The sequence below is a fragment of the Callithrix jacchus genome, chromosome X (genome assembly GCF_049354715.1).
Source record: "Callithrix jacchus isolate 240 chromosome X, calJac240_pri, whole genome shotgun sequence".
NCBI lineage: Eukaryota > Metazoa > Chordata > Mammalia > Primates > Cebidae > Callithrix > Callithrix jacchus.
The window spans coordinates 82733901-82745220 of record NC_133524.1 but is presented as its reverse complement, the minus strand read 5'-3'; the positions used below and the strand labels follow the sequence as shown (position 1 = coordinate 82745220).

General features: G+C 37.2%; 1 long non-coding RNA gene across 1 annotated transcript; it reads right to left on the bottom strand.

The window, feature by feature from the left end:
* Positions 1-203: 203 nt before the first annotated feature.
* LOC103790726 (uncharacterized) lies at positions 204-10759 on the bottom strand. Its single transcript, XR_001909569.4, has 4 exons — positions 10559-10759; positions 9412-9494; positions 8711-8848; positions 204-595 (listed from the first exon to the last, which is right to left on the bottom strand). It is a non-coding gene; the product is annotated as an uncharacterized LOC103790726 (long non-coding RNA).
* Positions 10760-11320: the final 561 nt, after the last annotated feature.

Sequence of the window (11320 nt, the reverse complement as noted above, 5' to 3'; positions counted from 1 at the left end):
AAATTTCACATTTCAAATAAAATTCCTTATTTAGATATGATGTTGTTGTGTAGCTCCTTAGCTTTAGCCAGTAATTAATAAAGTACTCAACATTCTATATGACCAATTTGCAATCAGTTTTTTATGCATTTCACTGAGCACTTTATAAAGATGCATGTCATAAATCAGTTTGCAAGTGTTACGCTGCATTTTGGTGATATCTGCCATCCCTGCTGAGTTAATGAAGTTGGATATTAGAAATGAAAGTTTTGTTTAGTAGTCACAGAGTGAGGTGGGGGGAAAGAAAAAGTTCAAGATATAAAGAGATAAGAAGTGATGACATAAATGCAGAAAGAGAAGTTAAGTACTTAGAGCATAGATAATTCATACTCATGGTGTTTTTTTAATGTATTCTGAGTATGCTTTTAAAATGATCAGATGGCCATATATATGCACACATGTATGGTTTTTTTTCCACAGAAAACCTAATAGTTGGAATTCAATTGCACATGTTCTATCTTATGAGGAATTTCCGACTCTTCCTAACTTGTGTACCGAATGTATTGTTTCTCTCTTTGAATGTAGCTTGACGTTGGAACTTCTGGTGTAGAAAACTCTGCAAATAAGTGAAAAATATCAAATGTAATTAAATGACATTTAACACAATTTTTATTCTCATTCAGATATGCTTATGTTTAGTTATTTTGAAATCTATTTAATCATTCTTAGAAATTTGTAGTGATTTAAATCAACACATGAAAATATCTTCTTTTGGTAAAATAATTCCTGGCTGCTTTTAAATAACGATTAAATAATTGTAATATAGTTCCTTCATATTGGTTTAGATATTAAGCAATTTAGTTCCCATACTGAAGTAAGAAGCAAACATTATGGGAGAAAATTTATATAAGAAAAGCAAATATTTCGTTTTTTCCTCATATTGTAGTACAAAGGTCCACACTCTAGTATTGCACAATGATGAATATTATTACTGTATTAACATAAAAATGAATTTTTTGCTTTTATGAAATATCCCATTTGCCGTTTTTGTATGATCATCTGCATACATTTTAAAATACATCACTAATTGTTTTCACAACATATGTTATCATAACAACATTATTTATGTCACATAACCAGAGTTTTGTCTCTGCATAGAATTGTTTTATGATAGCGGTTCATGCTAAAACTTAATTTCCCCAACATACTTTTTTTTTGAAACTCGAGTCTCACTCTGTTGCCCAGGCTAGAGTGTAGTGGCGTGATCTTGGCTCACTGCAACCTCTGCTTCCCGGGTTCAAATGATTCTTCTGCCTCAGCTTCCTGAGTAGCTGGGATTACATGTTCGTGCCACCACGCCCAGCTAATTTTTGTATTTTTACTAGAGATGGGGTTTCACCATGTTGGTCAGGCTGGTCTTGAACTCCTGACGTCATGATCCTCCTGCCTTGGCCTCCTGAAGTGCTGGGATTACAGGTGCGAGACACTATGCCTGGCCAACATGTTACTTTTGACAATTAAAAATCTCCATTCATAAATTTACTTTTCTATTCCAAGAACCATAAGGAAACATGTCTATGAACATTTAAAAATGTCATTTTAAAACAGATCTGAGAAAATATGAATACTGTAGGCCTTTATTTTAAGAATTATTTTTTCACTGAGTGGAAGATTTTATTTTTTAAGTTTTATTTTTAAGTTCAGTGTTATTTATGAATATTTGTTATATAGGTAAACTTTGTGTTACAGGGGTTTGGGGTACAGATTATTCTTTCACCCAGGTAATAAGGATAGTATACAATTGGTGTTTTTTTTTAATCTTCTCCCTTCTTCCACTCTCCACTCTAAAGTAATCCCCAGTGTCTCTTGTTCCCCTCTTTGTGTCCATGTCTTCTCATTGTTTAGCTCCCATTTATAAGTGAGAACATGTGGTATTTGTTTTTACATTCCTGCATTAATTTGCTTAGAATAATGGTGGGAATTTTTTATGTTTACTGAAAAACATTACAGTGGCCATCTTCTACATTCATACAAGAATGATTCAAAAATTTAAAAAATATATATTTGTTACCCACCACTTTGTGGCAGGCACTATTCTTGGTGCTGAGGAAACAAGAATAATAAAATAGAGCAAGATAATAATAAAAAGAATAGAGTCTTATCTGGATGAGTTTCAAGTCAAGTCGGAAATACAGAACAATAGATGTAGACAAATAATTATAACATGAATACCGTAGGACAAGAATGAAGGCAATAACACACTGCTGCTGGGAGGGCAGAGGAGAGAACACTGCCTCTGATTAGACATTTTGGAAAGGCTTTATGAGAAATGTGATATTCAAAGTAGGTATTTTGTGGATGATTTCGAGTATTTCAGGCATGAAACCATAAATACTTGGAAAACATATACTTGGGAAGCAGTAAGTTTGGTATGGCTAGAGCTTAGGGTGCAATTCCAAGAGCAGCAAAAGATAAAGCTGGAGACCTAGAGAGATAAGAGGAACTAGAATATGAAGAGTCTTTTATGCTTTCTTGAGGATTTTTGACTTTGACCTATAGGCAATAAGGTCAATTGTCTTTTAAGCTGTATCAAAATCAGGTTGATTACTCTGGCAACAGGGTAACAGTTAATCCTGAAATGGAAAGGATGGTAAAGGAATTAGCAATACTTTGGAAGGGACATAATTAAAACTTAAACTAAGTCCATAGCAGAGGGAATAGATTTTCACAGGACTCAAGGGGTTTCCAGGATGTAGGACTTTTGGCTTTAAAACAAGGACCTTCCCAAGGAACTGAGATGAGTTGGTCACTTGTTATTTATGACAAAGGATCCCTATGACTTTGTACATGATTTGATTTAGGGAGAGCAGTAAAGGAGATAAAAGTTTCTTCTAGAGTTCACAGTGTTCAGGCTTAGATGACTGGGTAGATGATGCCATTCACAGTGGTACAGAATACAGGACAGGAGCAGGGTGGGTTGGAGAGGTAACAATTTCTGTCTTTAAAAGGTTGTTAGAAATACAAATGTACAACTATACCATAGACTATTAGAATCACTGGTCTAGAGAGATGTTTATGAACTGAAATTAGATTTGAAATTAACCAACAGGACAGAACCCTGGAAAATAACAACATTTAAGCTGTGTACAGAGTTGAAGGTGTTTCAGTAGGAGTTTGAGGAATTATAGTGAGAGAGATAGGCAGACCACCAGGAGTATTAGCCTGGAAGTGTTCAGGAAGCATTAAATGTCAAATGTCTATAGTGAGATCAGATAAGGTGAAGTCTTAAAATAGGCTTTTGGATTTGAAAACTAATATATTACTGGGACACTCAGTGAGAGCAGCTTTAACAATGTGCTTTAATAGAATGCTGAGCTTGGTTACCATGTATCCTTGAAATAAAAGTACAATGAGAGCTTTCTTGGGGAAAAGTTCCATTTGTCAGCCCAGATTGAGATGAACCTTTTCCACAGCTATTCCTAAGGAACTTTTGGCATGTTCTTTCTTGTCTTGGGCACTGTCTTTCCCTTATCAATATCCATGTCACTTCAACTTTTTGTCGTACTTTGCCTCTTCCACCTCCAAACCTGCCCCTACTTCTTGGAAATTTCTACCACTGCTTTTTGACTGAGGTGGCTACAAAAAGCAGCTCTGACCCACTTCTCTTTTGAGACTCTTATCCACCTCTTGTACCATTATCGCTTTTCTTTTAGTGGCTATAATTAAGGGTAATATTGATACACACATTGCACCACAGGCGATTGCATCACCCTTGTCATTCTCTCTCAGTACCAATTGGGCTTTTATTTTGTAGTACTTATCACAGTTTTTAATTGTATACATATTCACATGTTTAATATATATTTCCCTCCAGTATAGTATAGTTCCATGGGTCAGAGACAATAATTTTTTTCATCATTGTTTAAATACCACAGCTCTTGGCACACACTAGACACCAGTTGGTTTAACCAATTGGTTGAATGAATGAAAATATCACATTCCTCGATTAGGTTCATTCACTTTTAAAAGATTATCTGGGCCAGGTATGGTGGCTCACGTTTGTAATTCCAGCACTTTGGAAGACCGAGGTGGGTGGATCACCTGAGACCAGGAGTTCAAGACCAGTCTGGCCAGCATGGTGAATCCCCGTCTCTACTGAAAATGCAAAAATTAGCCGGGAGTGGTGGTGGATGCCCGTAATCCCAGCTATTCGAGAGGCTGAGGCAGGAGAATCACTTGAACCCAGGAAGCAGAGGTTGCAGTGAGCTGAGATTGGGCCACTGCACTCTAGCCTGGGCGACAAGAGTGAGACTCGGTCTCAAAAAAAAAAAAGATTATTTGTCCCAGGCTTTCTATAACTTTAAGGGTCATCATTTTTTTCTTGTTCACCTTGGGAAAAGCTGAGTTATTCAATTTTAGTCCTCTTTAAAGGATAAATTGTTGTTTATCTGCACACACATTGAATGACACCCTTACTGAGCTACATCAATTGCATAAACCCCTCCCCTTGAGCATAGGAAGAACCTGTGACTTGCTTCTGGCCAATATGGAAAGAATGAGAGCGAATATCAATACAATAGTTACTCTCTTGAATCCATTGTTATTTAAGACTCCATCCTAGAAGAATGAAGCTAGACATTCTTCTGCTGGCCTTGAAGAGGTAAACTGCAATGTAGTGAGAGGGTCTAACAGAGGGCCATGTAGCAACTGCAAGTGGCCTCTAGGAACTGACAGTGGCCTTTAGATAACAGCTAGCAAGGAACGGAGTAGGAGAAAGAATGAAGTTCTACAGTTGCAAGGAAGTGGATTCTCCCAACAAACGAATGAACTTGGAAAAGGACCCAAACTCCACATGAGAATGCAGTCTGCCTGACACGTTGATCATAGCATTGAAAGACCCTGAGTGGAGGACCCAGATAAGCAATATTCAGACTCCTGACTCATGGTGCTATAGTTTGGATATTTGACCCCTCCAAATCTCATGTTGAAATTTGATCTCCAGTGTTGGAGGTGGGGCCTAGTGGGCTGTGTTTGAGTCATGGGGGCAGATTACGCATGAATGATTTGGTGCTTTCTCTCAGTAGTGAGTACTCAGTCCATTTATTCCCATGAGAGATGGCTGTTAAAAAGAGTCTGTCACCTTCCTGCTCTTGCTTCCTCTCTCACCATGTGATCTCTGTATATGCCAGCTTCCCTTCACTTTCTGCCATGAGTGGAAACAGACTGAGGTTCTCATCAGACTCCCAGTTATCTGCAGAATTGTGAGCCAAATAAATGTCTTTTCTGTATATTGCCCAGCTTTGGGTGTTCGTTTATAGCAAAACAAAAACAGACCAAGACAGAAAATTGGTACCAAGGATGGGGCATTGCTATAAAGATACCTGAAAATGTGAAAGCAGCTTGGGAACTGGGTAATGGCCCGAAGTTAGAAAAGTTTGGAGCATTCGAAAGAAGACTTGGAGATAGGTGAAAGTTTGGAACTTCTTAGAGATTGGTTGTGGTTGTGAGCAAAATGCTGATAGAAATATAGAAAGAAAAGGCCATGCTAGTGAGGTCTCAAATGGAAATGAGCAACTTAATGGTAACTGGAGAAAGGTCCATGTGACACTGTAGCAAAGAACCCCTAGGGCTTTGTGGAAGGCTGAACTTAAGAGTGATGACCTAGGGTATCTGGTGAAAGAAATTTTTAAGTAGCAAGGCATTCATGAATGGCATGACTGCTTTTAACAACTTACAATATAATCTTGGAGTAAACGAATGACCTAAAGTTGAAATTTATGATTACAAAGGAAGCAAAGTTTAAAAATCTGGAAAATTTGCAGCCTGGCCATGTGATAGAGAAGAAAAGAGTGTTTTCAGGAGAGGAATCCAAGGACATTGTGGGACTACCATTTGCTAAAAAGATTACCATGACTAAATGGAAGCCAGATGCTGATAGTCAAGACGATGGGTGATAGGCCCTATCAGATGCTCAGAGGCCTAAGAAGACGGAATTGTTTTGGGAGCCAGGCCCAGGATACTGCTGTCCTATGCTGTCTCAGGATGTTCTTTCCCACATTCCCACTGCTCCAGCTCCAGCTGTGGCTCAAAGAGCCCCAGGTACTGCTCAGGCTGCTGCTCCAGAGGGCGTAAGCTATAAGCCTTGGTGGCATGCATATGGTATTATAGCCACAGGTGCTCAGAATGCAATAAGGGTTGGAGCCCCCACAAATGGTGCCTACTAGGGCAGTACCACCACCTTCCAGACTACAGAATTATAGAGCCCCTGGAAGCATGCAACTGCAGCCAAATAAAACTGCAAACATTGGACTACAGCCCATGAGAGCAGCCACATGGGTGCACCTAGCAAAGTTATGGGAGTGGGGCTTCTTGAGGTCTTTGGAGCCCACCCTGCCTACCAGTGTGCCCATGATGCAGGACATGGAGTCAAAGTAGATTATTTTGGAGGTTTAAGATTTAATGTCTGCTCTGCTGGGTTTTGGAATTGTGTAGGGCTTATTCCCCCTTTCTTTTGGCCAATTTCTCTATTTTGGAATGGGAATATTTACTGAATACCTGTACCACCATTGTACCTTGGAGGTAAATAACTTGTTTTTTTGATATACAGACTCATAGTTGTAAGGAAATTGCCTTGAGTCTTAGATAGGACTTTGAACTTTGGATTTCTGAGTCGATGCTGGAACAAGCTAAAGTTTTTGGGAACTATTGGGATAAAATGATTGTATTTTGCATGTGAGAAGGATATGATATTTGGGGGGGTTCAGGGGTCGAATGCTACACTTTGGATATTTGACCCTTCCAAAACTCATGTTGAAATGAGATTCCCAGTTTTGGAGATGAGGCCTAGTAGATCACGGTGGTGGATTCCTTATGAATGGCTTAGAGCCATTCAGTAGTAAGTGACTTCTTGCTCTACTAGTTCTCATGAGAGCTGATTATTAAAAAGAGCCTGGAAACCCCTTTGTATCCTTTCTTGCTATGTGATCTCTCTACATGCCAGCTCCTTTTTGCCTTCTACCATGTGTGGAAGCAGCCTGAACTCCTCACCAGTAATAGATGCTGGTGCCATGCTTCTTGTACAGGAACCGTGAGACAAATAAATGGTTTGTTTTTATAAATTAGTCAACCATAGTTTTTTTTTGTTTGTTTTTTTGTTTTGTTTTTTTTCTGAGATCTAGTCTTGCTCTGTCGCCAGGCTGGAGTGCAGTGGCGCAATCTCGGCTGACTGCAACCTCTGCTTCCTGGGTTCAAGCGATTCTTCTGCCTCAGCCTCCCGAGTAGCTGGGACCACAGGGGCATGCCACCATGCCCGGCTAATTTTTGTATTTTCAGTAGAGATGGGGTTTCACTGTGTTGGTCAGGATGGTCTTGATCTCTTGACCTTGTGATCCGCCCACCTCAGCCTCCCAAAGGGTCGTTTTTTTTTTTTAATAGTAACACAAAATGAACTAAGACACACAGAAACTGTGAGATAATAAATGTGTGTGTTTTTTAAAGTTGCCGAAGCTGATAATTAGTTCCCTATTTGCAGCAATAGGGAACTAATATACAGATCAAAACTGATTCTGAAGCCACTTACATTTAAACCCACCCAGTTTCCCCTCTATATTCTCAATATTACCCTTTCCTCTTTATTGACTGACGTTTTATCTTTTTGAGTTTCCACATATATTGACCCAAAATGAGTTCACTGCCATTCTCTCTTATTTAATTCTCTTAATGATTTTACATGTCCCATGAAAGTTCTTTTTTCCCAGTTCTATTTTTCATCACTTGTCACATAGATGGTACATCTATCCTAAAATATGCCAAGTATATTAGAAAAATCTGTTTTTATTTAATCTCTCAGCTGGCATTTTGTCTTACTGCATAAGTAAAATCCTTACAACTACAAATCTGTGTTTTCTTTATTTATCACTTTGAGGTCATTCATTAATTCACAGTGCAGTTTTTTGGGGGAATGTTATTTTGCTATGTGGTCAACCAAAAATGTCCCCCTCTGAAAATAACCACAACTTCTTATGTTAACAAATACCAGTTATCCACTTTTCGTGAACTAGCTCCATAATTCAATGCACTTATCAAAAAAAATCGTAAAGATAACTTTCAGCTGACAATCTGTTTCACTATTTCTCTGATTTATGTTTGTAAACACTTCTACAAGGAAATAGTTTGCATTCTACGTTACCTGTTAACATGTCTTATAGCTAGTGAAGTAATTAGCTAGTGTTCAAAATTAGCTTGAGCAATGTACTATGTAATGCATTATTTAAGTGGACTAAAACACAAAACAGCAGTTGCCTTGCTAAATTATGGTAATTTAATGACTTCAAAAATGTAAGATCTGACTCATTTCTGGGTTAACCAGTGTAATGGCACTTAATCAGTTTTCATTTGATCTGAAATCTCCTTCTAAAGATTTAAATTTAAATATAAATATATATTATGCATACTTATATATAAATATATTAATCCATATCATTATATATTCTATACATTTGATTCCTATTTCCTAATCCCATTTTGAAAAATAAAATAGTAGTGACAGTGGGTCATATAAACTAAACTTCCCAAGCATTTGTCTTGAAATTTGTCTAATTCTGTCTGGCAGAATTTGTCTAATTGCATTATATCATTTTGCTATAGTGAAGTCTTAGTATTTATTATATTACCTTTACTTGAATTATTATGTTGATAACCATATATAGAGATTGAGATGCATAATACATACAAAGAGTGGCTTCATGTGCGAGGTTGACAAATGCTTGTTCCCATAATTGTTTCAGGTTTTGCTGTTCCTTAGGAGCCACATCAGTTATAAGATGGATAGATGGAAAGACTGTCCTCTTTGGACTCATGAATCATAAAGCTATTTCAAATGAAAAAATAAAAAATATATATTATAGGATACTTTAAAAAGTTAAACAATCAGAAAGTATTAAGAGTTATGATGAAATTGAATGTTATGACTATATTCTGTAGAAAAAAATAAATGAAGTCATTCAGAAGATACATTAGATTGATATAGCAGACATAACAAAATAATGGCATTCTCATAAAACTGAAAGAATGAAACAGTTCTCCTTTTATTCTATTTCTCACTCAAACTAGGGTGTTTTTTAGGGAATTTTTCTGTGTTTCTTCTCAGGATATATGAGAAATTACTATGATACTTAGATAAATGAAGTACAGTTTTTAAAATCTTACAGATTACTTTTAGTCAGCGCTGACTTTTTTTAAATCAGGAAATGTGTAAAAGAGCATCCTCTTTTCTAATATAAACCCAACATTGTTATCTCTATGTTCCTTTCCCTGAAACCCTACCTTCTACCAAAGGATAAGTAGATAAAACTGTCTACTAAAATTCTTCCCAAATAAGATTCTGCTTTCTTAGTATTTACATGCTTGAACATCTCTTTTAAGATAACTTACTCGTGATTTACTCCAGAGAATCGAGATAGTGGAGATACAGGGCTTTCAGGAAGTACTCTCTGAAGGGATGCGCTCCAGAGAGTCTGCACACGGATTTTTTTTTTGAGTAGAGAGAAGAAACGGTTAGCCATGATTTTAAGGACATTTGAAATACAATATATAGTAGCTCACATTAATTCTACATTCTAATATCTAAATATCAAGATAGCTCCAGGACTAATCTTTGGAAATGAGAAAGGTAATTGCTAAAGGGAAAATGTTTATATATTATATTGACAATTTAGCAAGTCTCTTTCTATATCTATCTTCATCTTCACCATCATCTTCATCACCATCATCATCTCTCTATATAATGGCCCACTGAATTGGAAGTGCAAATGGAAGATACATTTCAGCCACCACTCTAAGCACTAAGTGACCTTTCCATCTAAAGGGGTTAAATTTAAATCCCCCTTCCCATTGTCATAGTTTGAAAAACACGTATCTCCAGAGAAAACACAGTAGATACAAATAACTCAGGCAGCAAGTACTTAGGTGGAATACAAAGACCTGCAACATCAAACAGCCAAAACATATCATAGAGGGATTGGAGGGAAACTAATCCATACAAATCAACTGATAAAGACTTGGTACTTAAAGACCACACTCTGAGTAAGTACATGAGTAAAGACTAAATTGCAGTAATGTGAGCACTGAAGCAAGAATTTGGCATTTAAAACAGACATGAGGCATATAATATTGGATCCAAATGAGATCTACACAGAACCTATTCTTATAGCCACACCAGTTAAAAGTATGTACATATACAATATGTATTGTATGTATGTATTTGCATACACATATTATGACATGATCATTTGATCGAGTGGTTTTGAAATCAAATGTATTTTTACATAGCCATTTTGATACAGTTATTTTTACACAAGGAAATTTGAGTCAGTCTGTAAAATAATTCATTGCGCTTTGATTTAAAAAGATCAAATAGTATGTGAAATATATACTGTGACCTACTCCTAAGTTTCAGCTATGCCCACAACTACCCTTGAGGGCTAAAAATTCTTGGACTGGTAATAATATCAAGGGTAAGATAGAGGTTATGTATCATAAGAAAAGATAAGCTGATAGAAACAGGAAAAATAAGACTGACCCAATCTTTGTACTCTGTTCTTTAGATACCCTTGTTTTGTCTCCTGGCCTTCGTTTTCTTTCTCTTTTCCACAATCTTCTTTAAAATAAAATATAAAATCACAATACAACAAAGAAAGAAAACCATGACTTTTGAAATGTGATTTCAATCAAGATTGGCAAGAAAGCTTCACTTGTGCCTGTTGCGAGTCCCTCTGAGCTCTGCTTCCTGATGTCATAGTGGGCACAATCAAGGGTTCCTGACCACTCCATGTCTCAGTTCTTAAAGGGGCAGCCTTTTCTTTCATGGTGGACCTAATTTCATTGGTCCAGGCTTCTTTCTCTTGTTGGGCAAGAAAGAATAGTATATCTGATGGGATGAAAAGAGGCCTGTATAAAATCTGGATTTGGGAGCCCTAAACACAGACTCTCTAGCTTCAGCAGTGTGGACGTATTAGGGAGGATTCCTTTGAAAGCAGTAGGGGGTCTCAGAATGTAGAGGGATGGCTGTGTGTCTCTTGTTTTACCAGTTTGGACTGCATTTAAACTTATTAATCCAAATCCAGCCCTTTATCCAACTAGGTAGATATAGAAAATTGTTTTAAGCAAAACTCAAAGAGTAGAAAATTATAGAGTAGAAGGCAGGGTCAGAGAGTAATGGCAATGATGAGATTGCTTTTGAGATCAGGTCCCAGAAATAGTAGAGATGGTAGTGGTTATAAGAGCATTGCACTCCACTCATATGTGCACATGAGGGTTCAGAAAAAAAACAGCAGCTAGTTAG